This window comes from Pleurodeles waltl, chromosome 7, assembly GCF_031143425.1.
Source record: "Pleurodeles waltl isolate 20211129_DDA chromosome 7, aPleWal1.hap1.20221129, whole genome shotgun sequence".
In the NCBI taxonomy this organism is placed as follows: domain Eukaryota; kingdom Metazoa; phylum Chordata; class Amphibia; order Caudata; family Salamandridae; genus Pleurodeles; species Pleurodeles waltl.
The window spans coordinates 1,432,996,906-1,433,013,424 of record NC_090446.1 but is presented as its reverse complement, the minus strand read 5'-3'; the positions used below and the strand labels follow the sequence as shown (position 1 = coordinate 1,433,013,424).

The 16,519-nt window shown below is 50.1% G+C and overlaps 1 protein-coding gene across 1 annotated transcript in view; it reads right to left on the bottom strand.

Moving 5' to 3' along the window:
* Positions 1-14,414, bottom strand: part of LOC138247427 (putative methyltransferase DDB_G0268948) — a 354,679-nt gene extending 340,265 nt beyond the window's left edge. Inside the window, exon 1 of the mRNA XM_069202058.1 lies at positions 14,187-14,414. The gene's annotated coding sequence lies outside the window, so the exon portion shown is untranslated. The remainder of the gene's footprint in view (positions 1-14,186) is intronic.
* Between the last annotated feature and the right edge of the window lie 2,105 nt (positions 14,415-16,519).

The following is a 16,519-nucleotide window of genomic DNA, read 5'->3' as shown; positions in this document are numbered from 1 at the left end:
AATCTCTCACCCGTGTGTCACACCGACAGGTGTTGCAGGGGCCAGGATGCACTGCAGCCCATGTAGTCACCACTACACACTGCAGTTGTGCTGCAGGTGGCTGTGCTGGCAGTGGTGATGGTAGCCACCAGGCCTTCACCTGCAGCCTCGGACAGCTGCCCACCGGGCCTGCTGCTGCTGGCAGTGGTGCTGCTGGAGGCGGTGCATGTGGCGGTGCTGACGGCGGTACAGGTGGCAGTGCTGGCCGCGGTGCAGGTGGCAGCGCTGGCCGCGGTGCAGGTGGCAGTAGTGCCAATGGTGGTGGTAGCTTTCAGGCCTTCAACTGCAGCCTCGGACGGCTACGAACTGGGACTGCTGCTGCTTGCAGTGGTGCTGCTGAAGGCGGTGCATGTGTCAGTGCTGCCCACAGTGCAGGTGGTGGTGCTGGCAGTGTTGCAGGTGGTGGTGCTGGCTGCAGTGCAGGTGGCGGTGGTGCTAGTGGTGGTGGTACCTCCAGGCCTTCACCTGCAGCCTCGGACATCTGAAGTGCCATGGCTGGTGTTGTGTGCCCCTTCATGCCCTTGGCAGATGGTGGTGCCTCCTTGCTTCTGCCAGCTGGTGTCTTTTTCTTGCCCTTGCTGGCTGGTGGTGCCTCCTTCCCCTTGCTGGCTGGTGTCCCCTTCTTGCCCTTGCTAGGTGGCATACCCTTCCTGGCCTTGGCAGGTGGTGCTGGCACACTGGGTGGGCTGATTGGTGCCTCCTTGGAGCCTTCTCACACCTGCAGTTGCTGCAGAAACCACAGTGGCCACAGACTGGGTTGCTGAGGTGCTGGGCTGGGTTCTGGCCACCCTGGCCCGAGGTGAAGGACGGGGGGTAGGGGTAGGGAATAGTTCAATGTTGGCGAGGAAAAGCTTCTTAGGGACACTGGGGTGGGAAGAGGGTGAAGGTTTGTGTGTGGAGGAAGAGGGAGTGGTTGTAGGAGGTGTCAGTCTGCTGTTGGGTGTCTGAGTACTTGTGTTTTGGTACTTTGGAATGAGGGGCCATAGACACAGTGGGAGAGGACACAACGGACGTGTTCATGGATGTGGGGGTGGTGACTGCCAGTGAGGGGCGTGTAGTGATAGGCATGCTGGTGATGGAGGTAGTGGATGAGGATGTAGTGCATGCAGGTGTGAGTGCAGACACTACTGGGAGGGAGGTGGACGAGGAGGAGGAGGGGTACACAGTGGAGACAGTGTTGGTGTGTCTGCATGTGGATGGTGCTTGTGTGAGTGCCTGTGAGATGAAGTGTGGTACTTGTGTTTGCCTGAGCCACTTCTGTGTGTTGATTTGGGTGATTGCTAGTCTGAAGGTGTGCTTGGGATAGGCTGGGGTTGAGGGGATTGGGACTGGGTAGAGGAAATTGGAGGGGGGAGGCTGGAGAGAGGGACAATGGCTGCCATCAGTGAGTTGGCCGGAGCCTAGAATGATGCATTTGTTTGTTGCAAATGCCCTGCGACACCCTGGATGGCATTTAGTATGGTTGACTGCTCAATAGAGAGGGATCTCAGGAGGTCAATAGCCTCCTCACTGAGGGCAGCAGGGCTGACTGGGGCAGGGCCTGAGGTGCCTAGGGCGAAGGAGATGCCCACCCTCGTGGGTGAGCGGGCACGGGAACCACACTAAGGGGCTGCTGGGAGGGCGGTGCTGGTATGGGGGTGGCAGCTGTACCTGTAATTGGGGTGGCCACAGAGGTGTCCGCCACCGCCAGGGAGCTGCCATCTGAGGAGGTGTCACTGTCGGTACTGTCCCCTCCTGTGTCTGTCGTGGTGCTTCCCTCGCCCTCCGTCCCACTGGTGCTCTCACCGTTGGTGAATTTGGCCTCCAGGCCCACATGGGATGCAGCTCCCTCCGTCACCGGTGCCTCTGCTCCTCCGCCAGATGATGCTAATGCACACAAGAATAGGGTGACAAAACAAAAAGGCGGGGAGAGACAGAGGATATACTTGGCGTTCACAAATCTCAAGGAACAGCCCTATGAACTAGGCCATGCACTACCAGTTACAATGCTAGTCACCAGCCCATGGGGTACAATGCCTAAGCCATTAGCTGCATACCTGAAACCCACAGGACTCTGCCTAGTAGTAGATGCCCATTAACATTATTGGGGTTGGAATGCATCTGAGCTTGCTTATCATTGAACATACCCTGCCATGCTCGCCCTGGCCTAGGGGCACCCACAGCCCACATCCCCCACCCAGGTAATACCTTAACGCGCACATGATTCTGAATCTGTACTCACCCTCTTGTGGCTGCTGTGATGCCTTCAAGTGCCCATCCAACTCCGGATAGGACACCGCCAGGATGCGGAACATCAGGGGGTCAGGGTACGATGGGCAACCCTTCCTTGTTGGGAGGCCAGCCCCAGCTGGGCCTCCGCCATCTTCCTTGCCAAGCAGCGCAGGTCCTCCCACCGTTTGCAGCAGTGGGTGCTCCTCCTGTCAAAGACCCCTAGGGTCTGCATATCCTTGGTGATGGCACCACGTCAAATACCCTTTTTCTGATGGGCGCTGACCTGTGGAAAAAATACAGCAGAAAAGGTATTAGTCATACCGTCCGGACTGTTATAGTCATGGCCCAACATATCCCCCATCCCCTTACGCACATACATTGACCACCATACATGCACAACTCAGTGCCCAGGACCCCTCAGACCCCCCCTACACAAGGCTTACACACACAGCAATCCATTCATTCATACCCCACGCATCATGCTCACAGTGTACTCACCTGTTTGTCTGGATGTCTGGAGGACCATAGAGTAAAGGGTACTGGGGTAGGACTCCATCCACCAGTCTCTCCAACTCCTCCGAAGTGAAGGCAGGGCCCTTTCCCCAGACACTCAAGCCATTGTCGCTTCCAGACACAGGTCACAGCAGCACTTGCAGTGTAGGTCCTCTCCTGTTGAAGGTCAGGTAGCAAGTGAGTGAACAGATAGAAAATAGTGGTCACGTCCACAGCAGTGCCTACCGTCACGGCCGGCGTACATCGCCATTGGCTCCTAGAACCCGTAGGCCCCAATAATAACCAATGCGGTGTTGTAGAGCGGTCGTCGACAGCCAACCGCAACGGCACACAACACCAGAGGAATTACCTAATTTCCACTTGTCCCTCCTCACAGGTCAGGCAGCCGCCATTTCAGGTGGGCACAGGCCATGGCACCTAACTGCGTCACAGCAGACATTGGCACAGCAGACATTTGCACATCAACTGACTTACGATTTCACATACTGTTTCTGTAAAGCAACAATTGCATGTTAATGTTGAAGTATATGTGAATATGACCTTCTGCTCACAGTTTTTCACTCTAGAGTTCAACCACTGAGGATGAATAGGAGATGGAGACATCCCCCGTGTACAGATCCCTGGTGGACCTGGTGACAATGGAAGACAGGCACATTATCGTGACCTACAGACTTGATAGGGCCACAATCCAAGAACTGTGTGCTCAATTGGAGCCAGACCTGATATCTGCTATCCGTCACCCCACTGGGATCCCCCCCAGTGCAGGTCCTGTCAGTGCTCCATTTCCTGGCAAGTAGTTCCTTCGTATTGCGACAGTGGCCATGGCATTAGGGGTGTCACAGCCTATGTTCTCAAACATGCTGACCATATTGTTGTCTGCCCTGCTGAAACACATGCGCAGCTACATCGTATTCCCCCAGGTGGTGGAATTGGCCACAGTGAAGGCTGACTTCTATGCACTGGGACATATCCCCAACATCATTCGGGACATTGATGGGACACATATTGTATTTGTCCCTCCCTCGAGAAATAAACAAGTGTTCAGAAAGAGAAAAAGCTTTCACTCTATGAATGTGCAGATGGTGTGGTTGGCGGACCAGCACATCTCCAATGTCAATGCTAAGTATCCTGGCTCTGTGCATGATGCCTTTATCTAGAGGAATAGCAGCATCCCATCTGTGATGTCTCAACTCCAGAGGTACCGGGTGTGACTAATAGGTGAGCCCATGGTCCCCACCCAGTTGATGTAGGTATATGTGTGTGGGTTTGGCCCTAAGGGTGAGTGTGTGGCTAACAGGTATCCCTCAATATTTGCAGGTGACTCTGGTTACCTCAACCTCTCATGGCTACTGACCCCAGTGAGGAATGCCATGACAAGGGCAGAGGAACGTTACAATGAGGCACATGGGCGAACCTTTGGCCTCCTGAAGGCTCGATTCCAGTGCCTCCATCTGATAGGTGGATCCCTGTACTACTCACCAAAGAAGGTGTGACAGATCATCGTTGCATGTTGCACAACCTGGCCTTGAGACACCAGGTGCCTTTTCTGCAGGAGGATGAGCCTGGGATGGTCGTGTGGCAGCGGTGGAGCCTGTGGACAGTGATGAAGAGGAGGCAGAGGAAGAAGATGTGGACAACAGAACTACATTAATTCAACAGCACTTCCAGTGACACACAGATAAGACACTGTAACTTCACCTTCTATTGCTGTTTTCTGTTTGACATTGAACATGGCAGCCCGATTTCCCTATTTCTATAGCCACTTACTGTACCCTTTGGCATCTCTGTTTTCAGATCTCTGTGCCCCACTCTGGCTCCTGCTGTGTTTACTGCTACCCACTACAGGTCATACCTATGTAAATATTACAGCACATTTGAATTGCAATGTTTACAGTTTGTGAAACTAATACATATGTCAAACAATTGACAGACTCCATATCTGAATTTGTTCCAAGGGTGTTTATTTAGGTGTTAATAAGTGGAGGGGGTATTGCAATGGGCTGGGTTGCTGATGGAGGAAAGTCCAGGGTAGAGTCCAGTCTATTTGTATCACAAGTGCATTGGAAGTGCAGCAATGGCAGTTCAGGGTGGACAGGGTGACAGAGTGGGACACAAGGGTGAAAATCAGGAGAGTCTTATTTCTTGGTGGGGATCTTGGCGATGCTCTTTGGCTTCTGCCTGGATCGCAGGGACCCTTTGCGGGGTGGTTCTTATTCTGCAGGGGATGGGTGCTGGTAGCCTGTTGTTTCTGTGGCGAGTCCATTAGCATCGGTGGAGGGCTGCTCACCAGTTTGGCTAGTGTCAGGGGCTCGCTGGTGTGCCACTGCCTCCCTCATGTTGTTGCCCATTTCTGCCAGCACCCCTGCAATGGTGACCAGGGTGGTGTGGATGTCCCTCAGTTCCCTTCCTGATCCCCAGGTACTGCCCCTCCTGCAGCCGCTGGGTCTCCTGCAACTTGTCCAGTGTCTGGCCCATGGTCTCCTGGGAATGGTGGTATGCTCCCAGGATGTTGGTGAGTGCCTCGTGGAGAGTCGGTTCCCTTGGCTTGTCCTCCCCCTGTTGCACAGCAGCTTCCCTGTTATCCTGTGCCTCTGTCCCTTGAACCGTGTGCCCACTGACCTCAGGTCCCTGATCGTCCTGTGTTTGTGGGGTTGTCTGTGGTCCCTGTAGTGGTGGACACACTAAAGATTGATGTGTCCTGGGGACAGAAGGATGGGCCCGCTGGGTAGGTGCTGTGGTGGTGTTTCCTGTGGGGGGAGGCTCTGTGGTGGATTGGGACTGTGTCTGGGTAACCAACTGTCCAGAGGACCCTGATGGGCCAGATTGGTCATCGTGATCCATGCATGCAGAGCTGCTGTCATCACTGTGGGCCTCTTCTGGGGGGCACTGGATGTGTCTGGCACCTCCTTTCCAGTGACGTTGAGTGGGGGGTCCTGTGGGGATGTAAATGCAGTGTATTGTTTCTGCGTGTGCCATCTTGTGCATGGGTATGTTTCCCTCTATGGTTGTTATTAGCGAGGCAGGTTTGGCTTGTGTGAGTTGTGATTGTCACTAGTGTGCATGCTGTGGTGATGGATGTCCATGCAGGTCTGTGATGGGGGTCCATGCATTGGTGTTGCATGCAGGGCTTGGTATTGGGATGGGTGGGTTGTGATGGTGGGGTATATGTGAGGTGGTGGGGTGATGGTGGTGAGGGTAGGGGTTGTTGTTTGTGATGGCATGCAGGTAGGGTGGGGGATAAAGTAGTAAGGATTTGACTTACCAGAGTCCAGTCCTCCTGCTACTCCTGCCAGGCCCTCAGGATGCATGATCACCAAGACTTGCTCCTCCCATGTTGTTAGTTGTAGGGGAGGAGGTAGGGGTCCACTGCCAGTCCTCTGTACTGCTAACTGGTGTCTTGCAACCACAGAACATACCTTCCCCGTAGGTCGTTTCACCTCTTCCTGATGTCATCCCTTGTTCTTGGGTGCTGTCCCACGGCGTTGACCCTGTCCATGACTCTCCGCCATAGCTCCATCTTCCTTGCAATAGATGTCTGCTGCACCTGTGATCCGAATAGCTGTGGCTCTACCCGGATGATTTCCTCCACCATGACCCTTAGCTTCTCCTCTGAGAACCTGGAATGTCTTTGTGGTGCCATGGGTGTAGTGTGAGTGGTGTGTGTGAGGGTGTGTGGGGTGATGTGTCGGGGTGTGTGCTGTGAGGTGCGTGGATGGTGTATGGCTGATGATGTTTTGTGGCTCAGATTCAGTGGATGCTCCTGGCTTGTCTCTCTCTCACTTGCGAAAATCTTTGTGTCGTAAAGTGTTGTGGGTATTATGTGTGTGTGTGTTTTATATTGGTGTGGGTGTGTGGGTGTGGTGTGTGTATGTGTGTCAGGTGTGTTTATTTTAAATTGTCCAATGTGGTGTAGTTTTATATGTGTGTGTGTATTTTGATTCGTGGGTCATGATGCTGCGGGTGTATTTCTTCTGGCGTAACTGTGTGGGTTTTGGTACCGCCAGTTTATCACTGACCTTTGGGCTGGCGGACTTGTGTGTGTGTCTGTATAGTGGCGGATTTCTATGTGTGGGTCATAACACGGGTAGCAGTATACCGCCGCGATCACAGTATGTTGGAGGCAGTCAGCATGGTGGTAAGCAGCACTTATCACCAATGTTGTAATGAGGGCCTAAGTCTAATGTCCTGAGGAACTTGGCAGCTCCTAGCCAATCTATGAGCTCATCAGCTCTGGGGATGGGGTGCACGTCAACTTGAGGGACGCATTGAGTCACAGCAGTCCATGCAGAACCTAAGTTCAGGAGTGGTACCTGCGTCAGCAGCCTTTGAAACTAAGACCACTGGGCTGGCCCAAGGACTGCTGGAGAACACTATCATCCCTAAGGGTAGCATCTTGATAACCACATCCTTGATGCTGGCTCTAACCTTATCAGTACCCTGTAGATCGTATGTCTCAGAGGGGAACTGTCCCCATTGTCCACATCATGGGTACACTAATGAGTGACCCCTGGGGTCAAGGAAAACAGAGAGGCAAACTGTCTCAGCAACTAGCGACAGTGACTCTGCTGTTCCAGGGTCAGTGTTGGGGAGATGTTGATACCCTCCACATACCCATCTTTTTCTTGAATAGACAGGAGGTCAGGAAGACGTTCACTCTCCTCCTCCTTTCCATCATCTGTTGCCATCAGCATAGTCAGTTCAGACCTCTTAAAATGTGGTTTGAGACGGTTCAGATGTAGAACACTCAAAGGGTTCCTTGAGGTCTGCAAGTTCACCAGCTAGGTGACATCACTCTTGTTCTCTGCCACCTCAAAAAGCCCAGTCCTCTTGTCCTGGAGAGCACAAGGCTTTACTGGGACCATGACCCACACTTTCTGACAGGCTGAAACTCAACCAGTGACATTCTGGTTGTACTGTTGTTTCACGTCCTTCTGGCTTGCTTCCAGGTTCTCCTGAGAGAGCTTTCTGAAGTGTGCAGTCTGGTTTCTGAAGGCCAGCACATAACTAAATATATCCTGGGGGACCTACTGGGGGCTTTCTCCTAGCCTTCTTTTGCCAGACTCAGAGGTCCCCTACAGGGTGCCCACACTGCAGCTCACACAGGCTTAAACCAAGTCCCTTCTGCGGTACCTCCATGTATGCAAAGAGAAGGCATGGCAGGAGGACGTCCCATTTATACCTCATTGGCTCTGACAGACCCATAATCATGCCTGTCAGGGTGCAGTTGAACCTTTCAACCAGCCCATTTCCTTGAGGGTGGTAAGGAATGGTGAATTTATAGGTTACCCCACATTCCATCCACAGATGCTTCATATATCTAGAATTGAAGTTGGAACTCCGGTCGGACACCACATCCGTGGGGAACCCCATGAGGGTAATAATCTCCATCAATGCTTGGTCTACCATGAGGGCCATCACTGACCTAGAAAGGATAATCTTCAAGTACCAGGTGGCATGGTCCACCAAGACTAGGATGAACCTGTTGCCCAGGGCCGTCTGGGGGTTCAGAGGCCCCACAATGTTGATTCCCCTACCAAGACTCAGGAGCAGCAAAGGAGTCACTGAAGTCACCTAGAAGCTGTCCCTCATTGGTCGTAGGGTTGCAAATGGGTCAGTGGTCAGGAGGACCACCAACAAGCACAAGAAAATGCACCTGGAGCTGTTGGACATTTGCAGAGCTGAAGTGGACCAGCAAGGTCCTGGGGACTCGACCCTTAGAGGGCAGTCCAGGCTGACCCAGAGAAGACAGGAGACCAAGCAGAAGCTTCAGAGCCCTCACGAGCAACCCACTGGCAGCAGGCAGAGTAAGTCGCAGTGAGGCTCAGTCAGGACACCTGAAGAAGAGTCCCACATGACTGGAGTAGCAAAGAGGAGACAGTCCTTGTAGAGGTAGAGTGCTGAGGGCTGGGCCACTTGAAGCTTGAAGATCCCTTGAAGCCTTCATTGCTGCAATAGTCACGGTGCACAGGGGTTCTGTCTTGGAGGAAGAGGCAAGGGCTCACCGTCTCCTAAGATGGCCAGAAGGCATAGAGGATCCAGAGGGCCCCTCAGAACCACCACCTGTTTTGGAGAATCTTCTCAAGTCCAGAGGACAGCAGATCCCAGCAGGCAGATGTTGTTTCCTTAGGTGCGAGGGAGTGCCTCCTTTACTCCAAGGAAGATTCCTTCTTGCTTTTTTGGTGTAGCTAAAGTCCTGCCAACCCCAGAGGATGCACAGTCATGGAAATTATGCAGTACTTGGGGTCCTCTAAGGAGCCCCCAGAGTGCATGGAGTCAGTATCGAGGTATGATTCTGACATGTTTGATACCAAACATGCCTATATTTGGAGTTACCACTATGTAGCTGGGCCAAAGTGACCTGTGGCCAGTACATAGTTAAAATGGCTTCCCCATGCTTATGAAGTCCGGGAAATTGGAACTGGAGTTTGTAAGGACCCCTCTGCTCATGCAGGGGTTCCCACACGCACAGTGACTTGCACCATGCCGTTTGGACTGGAAGGGCCTACCATAAGGGTGACTTGCAGTGACCTGCTGTAGTGACCAGTAGTGACAGAGTACATGCACCTTTTCACACAGGCTGCAAATGGAAGTCTGCAGAAATAGTTTGTGATGGGCCCCCATGGGTGGCAGAACACATGCTGCAGCCCATGGGGGACCGCTAGTGTACCAATGCCTGGGTATGTATGTACCAAATACAAGGGACTTACAATGGTACACCAGTATGCCAATTGTGGGGTGTAAGGAGTACCAAAACAACTAAATTTGGAGGAGAGAGCACAATCACTGGGATCCCAGTGAAAAAGGTCTAAGCATACTAACATCAGGCCAAAAGTGTGGGTAACCATGCCAGAAAGAGGGGACTTTCCTACACAGGTCAATATTAACTCAATAATTTGGTCCTGCACCCAATCCCCTACCACCAACCATCTCCTGCATTACAACCAATCTGACTTCAGATCACGCTGCACGTAGAAGGCAGCTACTTTATAAGTTACAGGCAATACCCTCAATGCCACCTATGAAGATGACCCCTCCTTCTTGATATTAGTGAACCTCTAAACCAACTTTGACACCATCAGCGATCCCCCTACCATATGGAATGGGATTAACTGGCAAAGTCCTTCACTGGTTATCATCCTTTCATTCCAAACTACACAATTCATTCATCTGCACACCTCAAGGTCCCAAAAGATTACTATTATCTGCTAACTTTCCCAGGGTTCCTTCTTTTCCTTGGACATCTTCAACCACTACATGGAGATCTTTTCTGCTCAACTCACCAATAACAATATCACCAATATGATGATGATACACAACTCTGCTGTAAAGTTTCCACTGCTCCAGACATCCAAAAATTCATTCAGAAATGGAAACTGAGTTTCTATTACCTACCTGAAGAACAACCCTAACAAAACAGTATTTCTGTTATTTTACAAGAAGAACAAGCAAGACATAGTCCACATTTGAGTCACCATAAATCATGAAGGCTTCAAGTTCCAAATTTCACCCAATGAAAGGTCACTTAGATTGACCCTGGTCACCAATCACACCTTCAAAAAACACATTTCCAACAAAATAAAGACAGCCTGGTGAAACTCTCTCTACTTATGAAAAAGAACCCAGACTCCACATTGCCCCCATTAAGTGTATACCAGATACCATAGTCAGGCTTAACTAAGAAGGCAATGTGTAAAGTATTTGTGCAATAAATCATGCAATAACACAGTATGGCACCACATAAATACACCACACAGTGTTTAGAAAAAATATGTAATATTTATCTGATAAGATGCAGGTCAAAACGATTAAAATGCAATAAGTATATGTTGAGATATCGCTGTTAAAGAGATAAAAGGGTCTTTAGTCTTTTTAAATCAAGAAATGTCTCTTTCAAGCACAAAGTACCTGGTTCGCGTTCAACATCTCTGCAAGGAACCGCAGAGGAGGAGATGTATGAAAAACAAGGGCGTGTGAGTCAATTTCTCGGGCCTCACACGGTAATGCGTCATTTAGTTTTCACGCACGGACAGCTGTGTGCCGATTTCCGGTACTCAGTCGTGGATTCTCTTTGGGTTGCGAGGTTTTTGGATGCCCCAGGGATGATGCATGGATTTCCGGCGCTGAAAGGACGAAGTCACAGGGGCTGCGTTAATCCAGTGAGCGTTGCGTGGAAATTTCTACCGCATGGCAGACGCTGCGTCGATTCCTCTCTGGAAGTTGGGCTGTGTCGTTCCGGCTCGGCTGTGCATCGATTCAGTGGGCCGTGCGTAGTATTTCCGGTCGATATGCTGGCGCTGCACCGATCTTCTTGTTACGAAGTCGTGCTGCGTCACTCCGGTTCAGCATGCGGGAAAGTTTTCACTGCGGTGCAGGCTGTGCATCAATTTTTGACACACAAGGAGTCCTTCTTGTAGAGATGAAGTCTTTTTGGTCCTGAGACTTCAGGGAACAGAAGGCAAGCTCTATCCAAGCCCTTGGAGATCACTTCTCACCACAGCCAGAGAGCAGCAAGGCAGCAGGGCAACAGCAAGGCAGCAGTCCTTCACAGAAAGTCAGTCAGGTGAGTCCTTTGGGCAGCCAGGCAGTTTTTCTTGGTAGAATGCAGGTTCTTGTTCAGGTTCTCTGCTCCAGGAAGTGTCTGAGTTGGTAGGGGTAGAGGCCCTGTTAAAATACCCAAATGTGCTATTGAAGTGGGGGAGACTTCAAAGTGTGGCTAGGAAGTGCACAAGGTCCCCTTTCAGTTCAATCCTGTCTACCAGGGTCCCAGTAGGGGGTGTGGCAGTCATTTGTGTGAGGGCAGGCTACTGTCCTTTGACATGCAAGTGTCAGGGCTTCCACCCTCCCAGCCCAGGAAGACCCATTCAAAATGCAGATGTATGCAAGTGAGGCTGAGTAGCCTGTGTTTGGGGTGTTTCTGAGTGAATGCACAAGGAGCTGTCAACTAAACCCAGCCAGGCGTGGATTGTGAGGCACAGAAGGATTTAAGTGCAGAGAAATGCTCACTTTCTAAAAGTGGCATTTTGAAAATAGTTATATTAAATCCAACTTCACCAGTCAGCAGGATTTTGTATCACCATTCTGGCCATACTAAATATGACCTTCCAACTCCTTTCAGATCAGCAGCTACCACTCAAACAGTATATGAGGGTAGCCCCAATGCTAGCCTATGAAAGGAGCAGGCCTCACAGCAGTGTACAAATAAATGTAGGAGTTTTACACTACCAGGACATGTAAACTACATAGGTACATGTCCTGCCTTTTGTCTAAACAGCACCCTGCCCTATAGGTTTCTCAGGGAGCACCTTAGGGGTGGCTTATGTGAAGAAAAAGGGGAGTTTTAGGCTTGGCAAGTTCTTTTAAATGCCAAGTTGAATTGGCAGTGAAGCTGCACACACAGGCCTTGCAATATCAGGCCTGAGACAAGGTTAAGGAGCTACTTAAGTGGGTGGCACAATCAGTGCTGCAGGCCTACTAGCAGCATTTAATCGACAGGCCCTAGGCACACATAGTGCACTTTACTAGGGACTTATAAGTAAATTAAATAATCCAGTTGGGTATGATCCAATGTTACCATGTTTAAAGGGAGAAAGCATATGCACTTTAGCACTGGTTAGCAGTGCTAAAGTGCACAGAGTCTTAAAATCAGCAAAAACAGTATCTAAAAAGCGGAGGGAGCCAGGCAAAAAGTTAGGGGTGACCACCCTAAGGCTGTCAGATCTAGCAATCGGTATGCTAAAAGTCAGAGGGAAAATTTAACAGAGAACACTATGGGTCATATTTCCCGTTATTTCACCCAAGGCGGCACAACTGTGCTGCACTGCTTGAAATGCAGACAGCAGAAATGCTCCATATTTACAAAGATGAAGATCCATTCTGCTTTCCTCTTGCAAAGGAGGACTGTGTGCTGCCTAGTGCAAATGCAGGCACCCTAGCAGCTTAGTGCAAGTGTGACTGCATTACAGTTGCGGCTTGCGACATCGCAAAGAAGCGGTACGTGTGGGTGGGGTTGTAAAGAAAAATTAAAGAAAAAATAAAAACACTTACCTCCTCTGCCGCGTTCCGTGCCCCACGTCTCCGTCCTATGTCGCTGCTGCAGGCAGAGGCTTCCAGCCTGCCCTGTGGCCAATCATGACGCTGCTCAAAGCAGCGTCATGATTGGCTAGGGGCGCTCAGTCAGGGTGCTCTCAAGAAGACTGGGAGCCAGGGGAGGCTCTCTCAAGCCCGGCAACTGTGTTGCTGGACTTGAGTGAGCCTACTGTGCATGTGTGTTTGGCTGGCCTGAGACGGCCAGCCAAACATACATGCACAGTGAGGGGGAGTGCTAAGCACTCCCCCTCGCTGCTGTTAACCCCTGTGGCCCCGCCCCTTTAAAAAAAAAAAGGATAAGCAATAAAAATGTTATCCCTTTCTTTTAAAAGTTTTGCAGCTGGCGGGGCAACTCTCCTCCGCCCTAATGGAGGAGCCGCCCCTGCTCGATTTACAAACAGAATTGTTTTGTTTAGGAAGTGACACCTTCCTGAACAAAAGCAACCTTAGAGACATATTCCTCGTTCTGAGTGTGCTGTAGAATGTGGCATGCATAAAATAGCAAGTAATGAGGAGAAATAAAGATATTTCAATCTGGGTTTGCTTCATAATGCATGGATGAGTACGAGACTGCCCATGTTCCACCTATGTAATGCGTTCCCCATGCAAAGTAATGGTGAGCAGATTATGTGCTGCGTTGTGTTACTTTATATTTACTAAATCACGCAACGCATATATAATGGCTTCTGCGTGGCTTACTAACGAGACCCAACGCAAAATCATACTAAATCTGGGTCTGGAAGACCAAACTCCTACCTGAGTGCGAGCTATAAACACATCTAACAAAACACCAGAAATATGCAGTAAGAAAAGAGTCTGAAAGAGACCATACAAAGAGAGAGTGCTAATGTGCAGTCAAATCCTCCCCTTTGCTGGCATACACTCGCCCTGAATTGGGCATCCTTTTCACCTACAAATTGAACAATAAGGTTAAGTATATGGGATGTAGCCGGTGGTGGCATTTGAGAAAAATGTATCAATAAATTAAAGCATATGATTTAGAAACGATAGTTCTTTAGTGTTCAGACTGTACACTCCGCACACACCATCTAGCCGCTGCATTACAACGTTCAGAATGCGGTACCAAATAAAAAATAAAAATGAATTGACTAAGATTACTTTTTCCATCCTCAATTTTCATGAAACGTTATCAAGCTGATAATGGCTTTTTCGCAAACGGAACAAGATTGGCGCATAAAGTAGTTTTGCAATCGCTATATTCGAAATGCAAGGGTATCCAGTAGGCGGGGGACGCGGCGGCAGGAATACATATGCAGTGCAAAAAAATTATAAAGCAACAAACAGTACGATGCGATAACATGTGAAAATACACTTACAATTGAGACGATTGTCTGGCAGTGGCAGCCTCAGCGGACCGAACAAGTGCCGTCTGCCCTACCCCTTTGTGTGTCGTGCGTTGCAGCCAGTGGAGATAAAGGCGGCTCGTGAACTGGCCTGCTTCTGTACGGAGGCGCTTTTCACTCCGGACTGTGAGGCACTAGACGGAGATGGATTGTGTCATACGCGAGTTTGGGTACTTGAGCAAGTCACAACTCAGACAGACGTTCTTTTGGCTACTGCTTAAAGTTACACCTTGCTTACAAGTATAAATTAGGGGGCCAAGGTGTGGCGGAGAAAAAGGGTGGAGTCATCAGGGGCGAAGCTTGAAAATTGATGTATTTAAAAAACAATCTGCTGCAATGAAATTGGCAACAAGGACAAATGTGACCTGTATTAGATTACTTAATTAGTCATAAAGAGCCTGCCTTTTAAAATATCTTAACACACCTGCCAAAGAGGTTGTTGTGCGTCCAGCGATGTTCAATGTGTTACAATAGCTGCAGGATAACTCCTGTGGCTAATACAGCTCTGGGGGCGCTCTTACATTTCTCCAGTCAGAGTCTTGACTCATAAAGTAGAATAGTGGTTAATGCGCCCGCTACAAAGCAGATCCTGTTAAATGGAGGTCGCAGATTTGTTTATTTATTTCTTTATATAGGTGAGTTCATGTTGGTACCTTCCAGTTCACAAGTTGCAAGTCTTCTAATATAGCACATAGGGGGTCATTCTGACCCCGGAGGGCCAGGGTCGGCGGGAGCACCGCCGACAGGCCGGCGGTGCCCCGCAGGGCATTCTGACCGCGGCGGTTCGGCCGCGGTCAGAAGTGGAAAACCGGCGGTCTCCCGCCGGTTTTCTGCTGCCCTTATGAATCCGCCATGGCGGCGCAGCGCGCTGCGCCGCCATGTGGATTTTGACAGCCCATACTGCCATCCTGTTCCTGGCGGTTCGCCCGCCAGGAACAGGTTGGCGGTATGGGTTGTCGTGGGGCACCTGGGGGCCCCTGCAGTGCCCATGCCGATGGCATGGGCACTGCAGGGGCCCCCGTAAGAGGGCCCCACATAGAATTTCACTGTCTGCATTGCAGACAGTGAAATTCGCGACAGGTGCCACTGCACCCGTCGCACCTTCCCACTCCGCCGGCTCCATTCGGAGCCGGCGTCCTCGTGGGAAGGTAGTTTTGCACTGGGCTGGCGGGCGGCCTTTTGGCGGTCGCCCGCCAGCCCAGTGCAAAACCCAGAATACCCTCAGCGGTATTTTGGAAGGGGAAGTCTGGCGGGCGGCCTCCGCCGCCCGCCAGACTTAGAATCACCCCCATAGTGATTTATCAACCGGCATCAAGGAGCTGCATCCAGACTGTAAATCAGGGGTGTAGGTTCTTGTTTCGTTTTCCCGGAAGTAATAAAGTCTTATTATTAGTAGAAATCATCACAATCACTGCATTAGATTTTATATCCTTACTTTCTGTTTATCCCCTACATTTGCATTTAACATATTGGTAGTCATTACGAGTCTGGTGGTTACTTGAGCACCAGATTTGCGGTGGTGGTCAGAACGCTGCCAATGCTGCGGTCTGAGTACCACATTATGACCACAGTGGTTGTACTGCGGTTGGACCGCCAGCACGATCAGGATTCGTTTTCCCGTGGTCTGGCGGTTGTGGCGGTCCTAATCCGCCAGGGCAGCACTGCAAGCAGCGCTGCCCTGGGGATTATGATCTCCTTCTCTGCCAGTGATTTCATGGCATTCCTGAGGGCTACACTGAGTTCCTGCTCAATCAGCACTGTTAGCAGCACATTGAAAGGAAGATATATTTACGGCAATTACTAATTGTATTATATTCTAGGTGCATTTATATGGCACTCTCTGCCTCTGATAAGGCACTGACTCTCTTTGTGGAGGAATATCACAAAACAAATGCTTCCAAAAAAATATCACTTCAATAAAATAAATGCATGGTGATAATATTTTATAATAGCTGAACACATACATTATTTTACCCCAAATAGTGATTATTTATCAATGTCACACATTCAGAGGATTTATTTGAAAAAAATATAGACCTATATACGCACAACATAATTGAAGACAATGCACAAGCATAATATTAATTACACACTAAGTATTATTGTCAGAAATTGGGTTATCGATGTAGGGGGGTAGTAACCTCACTCAGGCACCAAACACAAACCTTGGCAGGGTGAACCACAAGCACTAAATTAACTTGGGCTTAACCCTCTGGTATATGGCACAAAAGATGTCAGGTTTAACTTAGAGGCACTGTGTAAAGCATTTATACAGCACACAAACGGTAATAAATTGAAAACACAAC